The following is a 10,599-nucleotide window of genomic DNA, read 5'->3' on the forward strand; positions in this document are numbered from 1 at the left end:
TTCTTTGAAGTTCTTTACGGCTGCCCGTGATCTCTTCAATGACTCTGCAACTTTGAGTGCTTCAGTTTAGGTATTGGTGAGAGTTATCCTACCATGCAAGAAAAATAGAAGTTAGATACGAGCATGAAACTTGCACAACAAATTTTTAAAAATTGAAATAGATACTTACCGAAATGAGCTCAGACATGACACGACCAAGTCCCGATTCCACAGAAGTATGCTCATGGTTTATGAAGGATTTAATACTCAGGCAGTGCTGGGCAAGCATTTGGGCCTGGGAGGCACGAAAACCTTCAATTTCCTTTTTGCCCGCTTGGTTTGAGCAGCAGTTAGGTCCATGGATGGTAGGCCAGCAAGAGAAGGAGTATGTTGGATAGTAGGAGACTCCCGACCAGTAGAGGGAGTCTAGACAGGAGAAAATGGAGAGGATGCTGTCGGAGAGGTAGGAGCAGGCAGATCACTCTTTGGCCACTTGGCAACTGGCTCTTTGCTCGAGCCGGCCTCAAGAGCCACCTTTCTTTACGTGCCTCCTTTTGTCGAGGCTGAAGGTGAAGCGTAGAGATTAAATATGTTTAACTCAGAAATTACTGCAAAAAAAAAAAGATGAAAATTAAAGAAAATATCAAAGATATAAAACGAGTAGGAACAAAGAGCCTATTTTAACATTCAACAATATTAAGCAGTTCATAATCAACCTATATTATACAGGAATTTCTCGTCGAAATCAAAACAGGAAGATCGTCATCCTCCTCCAGCACATGCTTGCCCTTTCCTTTGTCCGCGGAAGGTGCTGGACCCCTTTGGCGAGGAGCATCCTTTTGCTCCCTTATACTAATCCCTGTTGCCTTCCCCTTTTGAGGGATAGGGGTCGCTTTGGGTTGTTCAAATCACCCCACCTCATTGCCAACTGCTAGATCAGTAGATCTTCCACCACTTGCACCCTCAGTAGTGCCTCCCTCATTGTTTTGGTGGGCATCGAGCATACCAACCTTCCTCTGATTGTCCCTCGTCATGAGTAGCCGGCAATTTTTCTACTCAAAGGAAAGATTTTTTATGGTCCCTGCTCCCTTTACCAAATCAAATGTAGGAAGAGGTCTTTCCCACAGATCTAAAGTACTATATAAGAAATAAAACTAAGCACTAGTGTAAATAAAAAGTGTGAAAGAGAAAAAAACAAGGATTATCGTTACCTCCTAGCTGGAAGGCCAAAGTATCTGCGACCAGGTCAATCTTCAGAAAATATTCCTTGAAATAACCACCCGTGTTGCTCCTAAACGTGGGCTCCGTTAGGAACACCCTGGTTGTGTCCCTATGTCAGAAATAGAAGAATCCAATGCCTCGCTAGCCTAGGTTTAGCTTCAAGTAAAAAATGTAATGGACTTTGTGACGAGTAGGAGCAACCCACCCTTAGTCATGATAAATGATATATAATGCTAAAAGAAATAAATATCCATTAGGTATTATTTGGAATGGGGCAATGTCGAAGTATCTAACAATGTCCCTGAAGTAGTTGTGAAGGGGGAGAGTAGCGCTAGCCAAGATATGGAAACGCAAATAGGCACAAAAGGAACCACCAGGAAGTTTAGTATGCTGGTCGGCTTGAGGATTAACCATATTTATCCCCCTGATTCCATACTTTTTGGGGTAATCCTCGAGAAGGCTGCTCGAAAGAGTACTAGCATGGATTGTGTACCGGGGCACGTTCTTCCTCTTATGAGGTCCTTGCTTGGCATAGAACATTATGGTGTCAGTCACCTGATCTTGCTCTTACGGTGATTTTTGTTGCTATGGTTCTTGCCGCCACCTTTGTTGTTGTTGTTGCTGCTGCTAGTGTTGTGGAGGTTATTGTTCCTGCCCATTGGTCGCATGTCTTGCGACCTGGGATCTGCAGCCGATATTTCTCTTGTCATTTGTTTAATCCTAGCCAAATCTGGAGAACAAAAAGCAACAGTTATGACCTCTTCAACAAATGTATACCTGCTCATTGCCCTTCCACTGGTCGGAGTTCCGACTGGGAGTGGATCAACAAAGTCAGGGTAGATAACACAAGTCTAATAAGTTGGAAAGAATTTCCGTATTCCTTGGTCTAATTCCTCAACCATACAGAAATATTCCTGGTCGGGAACAAATTGAAAATCATAATGAGAGTGCTCACCAAATTCATCAGTGGGTTTCGGAATATCATGATTGAGATCAATGTCTGGTCGAGTTCGTTCCACTTCATCAACCAACATTTGTAGCAAATCCGGGTAAATTGAATAATCACTTCCCCAGTGATCGCATGCGCAAATTTGAGAACAGGTAAAGAGGAAGGGAGTTATTCGACCAGCTTATATGTGTTCCTCATTAATGTGAGCTGCTCAAGAAACACAATTCTGTGCTCGAGCAGAAGCTAGGTTGAATCCAAAAGGCAGTTAAAATTTTTTTAACAAAAACTTTTCACATACCTTTTGAAGGGAAAATTCACACCATTTTTTTTCCAAAAAACAACAAGCACTGTCTGCTTGATTTTTTGGAATTTTCTCGATATATCAACATGGTAAAGTATATCTCGAAGCCTAAATCATTTTCCTACTTCCTAAACATATATTTTCCCAGAAAATCATTGGTTTTAACAAGAAAAAAGCAAAGTTTTCATGTGAAGATCAAGAACATCAAGAACACATAAGTGTAAAATCTCCCAAAATGCATGAAAAACAATGTAACAAGTAACAATAAATCATGCAAACACAAATAAAAGTTCAAGAAACTTACTGTTATAGAGATTTTGAGAAAGGATTTGAGAAAAGTATAAGGTCAGGAGGAGAAAATGGAGATTTGAGTTTGAGAGAATTTCAGAGGGAGGAGAAGTTTAAGAATTTGAAAGATTAAAAAATTAGAAGAGAGGTGAAGGCTTACTTATAGGCAACAGATCGCATGTGAGCAGATGATGTCATCCAAGAAATTTCATCATGACTTCTTGATGACTTCCTTTCTTCACGTTTCTTCCTTTCTTTAATGACTTCTGGAGTGCCATCTTCTTTGGTGATCACCTTGAGAGTAGTTAGCAAAAACCTAACCTTGTCTTTCCAACGCACAAAGTTAGTTCAATCAAATCTATCCAATCTAACAAAGTTTCGTGTCATGAATTTCAAAGCCAAAATCGAAGATAATTCTTCCATGATAATGTATCTCAGAGACTAGAGAATTTGATTGTTGGGAGAGAGTGAGATTACACCATCACAATTATAAGAATCTACACATAATAAAACTTGACAGAGTCCAAGAAAAGAATGAGATAGAGATATGCAAACCCTAGTTCTAGAACAAAAAACCCTTGTTATTCCTGCAAGCTTCAAAACCCTTTGATAGAACACCACTTGAACCTTTGATGGAGAAAATCAAAAGAAAGTTTATACATGAGATGTATTATTGTCCAAATTTTTTATTTCCTAGCCATTGATTGATGCTTGAGGCTTTCTCTAGCATGAAAGGGAATTGGGATTGAAAAAGTCTTGAAATTCACATAGATAAGCACTTTATTTACGAATTTCTTGGAGAAAACTAATGATCTTGAGAGCTAGAGAGATAAAGGTTAGAGAGAGATTTGAAAGAGTGATCAAGTCCATCAAAATTGTAATAGAAACCTTTTATAGTGTAGACACTGTCATTAAGTCCAACTAATAGGATTGGAACCTTTAAACACATCAGTTGGAGCTTAAAACACGTGTATGTACAGACACATCAGGTGATGTGTCACCTACTAGCAAGCGATGCATCGCTTGATGTGCATCGTCGAAACCCTAAGGTTTCAGGCAATGCATCGCCTTCAAGGAGGTGGCATAATGCCAATTAGGCAGCTCCAACTTCTCAAAAGTGACCTTAAAGACCTCCTAATGCTCCCAAAGTTTTTGGGCATCCTTAGGTACCTCAATGTATCACTTTTGACCTAAAAACAAAATTTTTTAATGCCTACAACAAAAAGTCAAATTTCACATCTTCACTATGTGAAACCATTTAGTGTTTTACACCTAGCATGTGTAGACCACTTGGACTTTATATTTTAATCAATCCTAACAACCCCTTCTTCCCCAAATTCATGAATTACAAATTATTGTGAATAAGCTATCTACCCTAAATATTGTATTGCTGGAACAATTCTTTGTTGATGCTATTATAGCCAAGTTGCCTCCATCTTGGAAGAGCTATAGAAAGAAAATACTCCATGAGAATGAGGAGATTTCCTTGGAGAAGATTCTCAAATATTTAAGGATTGAAGAATAATTCCTTTTTATAGAGATAAGAATGTGGAAGAGTCTAATGGAGAGAATTCTAAGGCCAATGTGGTGGTTAAACCTCCTAACAACAATAAAGTAAAAGGAATTGGTAAGCCTAAAGGCAAGGGTTACAAACCCTTGGGACCTAAGAAGAATGGATGTAATTTCAAGAGTTCCAAAGGACCTTACTTCGTATGTGGCAAGAATGGCCACTTTGCAAGGGATTGTAGGTTCAAGAGAAGCCACAATAATGAGCCTAAGGTGAATTTAACTGAAGGCGATGTATTGCCTATAGTCAGGCGATACATCGCCTGACGTGTCTGTACAGACACGTATTTTAAGCTCTAAAAGATTTGTTTAAAGGCTCTAATCTATTGGTTGGACTTAATGACGTTGCCTACACTATTAAAAGGGTATCTTAGATTTTTTATAAAGTAGATCACTCTTTCAAATCTCTCTCTAAACTATCTCTCTCTGCTCTCAATATCATAATTTTTCTCCAAGAAATTCATAAAGAAAGTGCTTGTCTTTGTGAATTTTAAGGGTTGTTCAATAAAAATTCCTTTTCCTACTAGAGAAAGTGTCAAGCATTCATCAAGAGCTAGGAAATAGAGAATTTGGACAATAATACATCTCATGTATAAGCCTTGTTTTGAGGTGAGACGTGACAGGCGATGCATCGCCTGTTAGTAGGTTGCCTGTAGTCAAGCGATCTGTCGCCTGATGTTCATTTCATACACATATTTTAAGCTCCAAATGATGTGTTTAAAAGCTCTAATCCTATTGTTTCGACTTCATGATGGTGCCTACAATATATAAAATATTCTCTTAGAGTTTTGATAGACTAGATCGCTCTCTCAAATATCTCTCTAGCTTTCAAGATCACAAGATTTCTCTAATAAATTCATGAAGAAAGTGCTTGTCTTTGTGAATTTTAAGGCTTGTTCAATCCTAATTCCCTTTGCTACTAGATAAAGCCTTAAGCATCCAAGAAGGGCTAGGAAATAGAGTATTTGGAGAATGATACATCTCATGTATAAGCCTCGGTTTTGATTCTCAGCAACAAAAAGATTCAAGTGGTGTTATACCTAGGGTTTGAAGCTTGTAAGATGATCAAAGAGTTTTGTTATACAAGTAGGGTGGGCATCATTCTATCCTAATCTTTTATTGGACTCTATCAATCATAATTGTGTGTAGATTCTTATTATTGTGGTGGTGTAATCTCACTCTCTCCCAACATAACAACCATGGAAGAAAGTTCCTCCATCTATACTCTCATGTGTTATGTCACAGGATTTTGTTCATCTAGATCACTTTGATGGGTCAAATTTTGTTCGTTAGCAAGACAAGATCAAAATCCTTCTCATTATCTTGAAGGTCTCATAGATTTTGAATAAAGACTTGAAGGCCTTAGATCCACCAAAAGAGGGTACTTCTCAAGAGGTGGTAAAACAAAGGAAGAAAAGGGAAGAAGATGAATTAATATGCCATGGCCATATTCTTAATGCTCTCTCAGATCGCTTGTATGATCTCTACACTAACACCACTTCCGCAATGGAGATTTGGGAGGCACTAGAAAATAAGTATAAAGTGGAAGAAGAAGGTACTAAGAAATTCTTTATCACCCAATACATAAAATTTATATTCTTTGATGAAAAACAACTTTTTCCCCAAGTTCAAGAACTTTAAATTATTTTGAACAGGCTATATACTATGAAATAACATTCCCAGAAGCCTTCCTTGAGGGTGAAATCATAGCCAAAATCCCTCCATACTTAGATGGACTATAGGAAGAAAATCCTCCATAAAAATGAGGAAATTTTTATGGAAGAGATTCTCAAACATTTGAGGAATTAAGACGAGTCTTGCTCTAGAGACAAAAGTGTGGATGAGTCCAATGGAGGGACCTCTAAGGCCAATATTATAGACAAAAGTATGGATGAGTCTCACAAGAAGCCCCAAACCAAAAGAGGAATGATGGGAAATTCAAGAGTTCTAAAAGACCTTGTTTTGTGTGTGGCAAAGGTGGCCACTTAGCCAAGGAATGTGGGATTAGGAAAGCCTACAATAACAACACTGGACCTAAGGTTAAGGCAACCAAAGAGGAATCGATTGCAAAAATGAGTGAAGTCAATGCCATCCAGAGAAAGATACAAGGGTGGTGGTATGTTTAATATCTGCAAGATATTATTTGCATTGTAATTTTTTTATTTATATATCTATTTACTTAATTACTTGTTATTTATTTAGTTATTAGTTATTTAATTTATTTTCTCTATAATGTATTCTTTCATTGTGTGTGTGTGTGTGCGCTCGTGCATGTGTGTGTATGCATATGTCGGTGCAAGACCATAGGCATGTGGCATAGTGGAAAGGAGGATAATGACGATCTTGAGTTAGGTCAAGAGAAAGGATCTTGGAAAATATGATCATTTTAGGTAAGGGTATTTGGAAATATTTCTTTTGATTTTAAAAGAGTTTTGAATTATTCTATAAATAGAATTTAAAACTTTCGGTATTTTTAAATGGTAAATGCAATTAATATGATTATCTAAGAAGATAGTAAATGTGAACCTAGTATATTTCTAGAATATTCTGTTAGGAACGAGTTTCCTAATGCGCAGCAGAAAGGAGATGGGTTTAGCCCAGTGTACAACAAAAAATTCGTAAGATATTTAAACTACCTTTAAATATGCAGATCCATTAATATACATACATTAATCATAAACAAGAAAAGAATAGAAAACATACCTCTTGATGCCTATCAAGTGTCCTTCCTATCTTTTTGTAATTTGAACGAACTTCATATCCAAGCTGCTCCCAGGTACTCACACCAAGATCTTCCACAACGTTCTCTACACCTCAAGAAGTGTGTGGGCACTTAGAGAATAAATGATATTTAATTTGTGATTGTACTTGATGTACTCAATACATGAGATCAAGAGAATAAGGCCTGAATTGGTTTTGTATCTTTTCAGGGAGAGATAGAAAAATATCGTTATTTTTCACAGAGCGAATTCTTAAGTGTCAGTTTATTTTCTCATAAGTCTAACTTAAAAAGAAAATATTCAATTTAAAAAAAAATCTGTAACCAATTTACAATTTATCTTTTAATTAATTAATTATCTTATTAATGAAAATATCAAAAAACTAACTTTTGAATTTTCCATTAATTAATTAAATAAATAAAATTGAAAAATCTATCCCTGAAAATCTGCGCAGTACACGTCACACACAGTCTGTGTGTGGTCGTGTACCACCCTATATTTTAGAGATATTTGATTTTTCTATTTTCATTTAATTATTTATTCAAACTAACTTGTCAGATAAAAATCTAACAACCTAGTAATTAATTCAAATTTGAATTAAATATCTTTTTAACTAATTATCAAATATAATTAATTATTTGAATAAATATCAATCTTTTAAATTCAAATCCAATTTGAACTTATCAGATTATTATCTCCCACTCAAATAAAGATATTTAATTAATTCTACCAATTAATTAAAACCAATATAAAATTCGAAATTAAATATTTAGTTTATTATAATTTCGAAAATTATAATTAATTAATTATTTAATATAATTTTGAAAATTAATTTAACAATTTAGTATAATTTCAAAAAGTTACATAATAATTAAATATTAATTAATTTTGTTAATTACAACTAATTTGTAATTAATTAATGAATCACTATTATCACATAATTGCATATATGGCCCGAAGAACAAATTTCATCTTAAATATGTCTTTCAACCATTTTTCCCTTTATATCAACTCTTTCCTTGAATAATGTTGATAGAGCCACTGTGGGGACCTATAATTCCAAGCTCCAATAAATTTGAGATTATTAATTAAACTCTTTAGTTAAATAATCTTAATTTAGTAATCTCATGATTGCTCCACTATAAATATGAGACTGCACTTTTGTAATTATAGACATTTCATTTACTGAGTACTTTATAAAATAAAGCGTCCATTGATTTAATCATTACGTACAAATTAACCCTCTAATAATGGTTCATAATTAATTGGGAATAAAATTACTGTTTTAACCTTTTAATTATATCTTGTTTCCTTAAGTACCATTGACCTTACAAGTGAAGGTTAATTCATAACTAAATTATGAATTTGAGCTCAATAAAATTTTAGTCCCAAAAGTCAACCCTTAAGATAACCATTATTCAATCTCTTACGAGAAGGTATAGATTCCATATCTGTATACTATGTCCCCAACTATTTACATTATTGAGTTCCCAAAACAAAAGTTTCTAGCCTGATCATTATGACAGACCCTAATGAGTGAATCAAAGAACTCATATAACATTGTACGCACTAAATATCCACGAGCTATTGGCGAGCTGGAAAAGGGCCTAATTCGATCCGCCACGAGTAAATCGTCCACCCGGAGCTGTTATTACGGGTTTCCACCTGTCCAACCCGAGCTGATTAGAGAGTTAGCAGTTCACTCGAAGGTAGCGGGTCAACGGTATGGATATCACGAGCTGGCTCTACATCAATCTCGGGATGCCGCATGAGTCTGACACCCGAACCCTTGTAAAGACAACCACGCAATGTAAACGTGCGTATATCATACATCACCTGCCTATTCCATTTCTGAATTCTCGGGCACGCAGTATAAACGTGCGTATTCAGACATCCCTTGACTGGTTTTGGCCATGCGGCCCATTATCCCTCCTTACCTATTGATTAGACCACACTTCACTGTCAGGTTTTAAGAATTAATCATCAGTGTCACAGAGATGACATGAAGGGTAAAGAGGACAAGGGATGACCCCCTTTGCCAACCCAGGTGTCCTCTCCCTATAAATACCAAGAGCCTGGGCATTGCAAGTGGTTGGACATTTTTTTTTGTAAAGAAGCACTTTGTAAGGATTAACCGAGAGATATCAATAATACCGACTGGTGGACTAGAGGGATTTTAACCTTCGAACCACCTAAAAAGAAAGGGGTGATCACCTTCCCATGTTATTAATTTTCCAAGTTTAGAATTAAACTATTTTCATATTACGGTTCACTAATGAGCACTAATCCATCCTGTTTATTCGTATAATTACCTGTTGGCAAAGAACCGCATCAAAAATTTGGTACTTTTATTGAGAGGATTTAGATTGGTGCTATCGCAAAAACCTGATCATGGTGGTTACTCATTTGAGACATGGTAACAAGGCGGATCAGCACGATGGGCAGGAGGCCCACCATGCCGCCATATCCGATGAACAAAACCCCGAGATCCAGCAGCGACCGGGAAAGCAGCCTATGGGCAAGGGCGACACCGGGAGTTCGGCACCCCGGCCACCAAATCCGAACCCTGATTTCCTGACGGCAATAGAGATGGAGAACATACAGTTGAGGAGTCAGCTGTCAAGAGCAAACAACCAAATCGAAGAAGTCTTGGCCCGGCTACCCCCTCTTACAACCGACACTAACGTCGGAAAGAGGCAAAGTGGAACTCATAAGTCCCGCCGGGATAACCGGTCCAGGCCCAGCCGATCAGTCAGAGCCTCAACTCCGAGTTCTACCCCCACGTCACACCACCACTAGGAAACTGTGTTTGAGGAGTTTCCTAGGGCCAATCAGCAATTCAGCCGATCAGTCTGAACCTCAACTCTTAGCTCGATTCCACCATGGAACGCGCCCAGAAGGGTCTGAGGCAGCTCGCGGAGGAGATCCGAGGAGGGCTCGCGAAGACAGCCTGCTTCGACTAGCCATCCTGCACCACGGTCAGACCACCGAGCGTAGGATGCGGGGGATGGTAGAATGGAGCGGCCGGGACCTAACTTGATCCGCCCGGACGGGACTAGGATTGTGTCACTAGTTAGGCATCCCCCATCGCCAATAAGATACCCATCTCCTCATCGTCTATTTCGGGACATTCCGGCTCATGGGAGCGGCAGGAGAAATCCTCCTTCCGCCGGTCCTTCCCATCGCAACTGAGCGTGCGGGGAAGTCCCGGATCCTCACCCCCAGCAACGGGCTCCGAGCTTTTCAAACGAGAGTTACTGGATCGGGAGCCACTGAAGTGGCAGATCCGGTGAAGACCTGCGCAATTGCTTGAGTTCGGCGCAAAGCCCTCGGGCCACCCCTCGGGCTGACCTTCGAGATCACCTCAACTCGCAGAGGGGAGATCCGGCTAGAATTGGTAATCATGCTCACCGAGGGGATGGTCTTTCGGAAGTACATGATAGTGGGACTGTCCCACCTAACCAAGCTCAAGCTTGGAGGGAAAATAACCCACCTAACGCTTACAATGGAACTAGAGCTATTGAACAGCCCTAGAACAACCAAGGTAGTAAGGACCAAACCCTAGAGCGTTTAGC

Source organism: Humulus lupulus, chromosome 5, assembly GCF_963169125.1.
Source record: "Humulus lupulus chromosome 5, drHumLupu1.1, whole genome shotgun sequence".
In the NCBI taxonomy this organism is placed as follows: domain Eukaryota; kingdom Viridiplantae; phylum Streptophyta; class Magnoliopsida; order Rosales; family Cannabaceae; genus Humulus; species Humulus lupulus.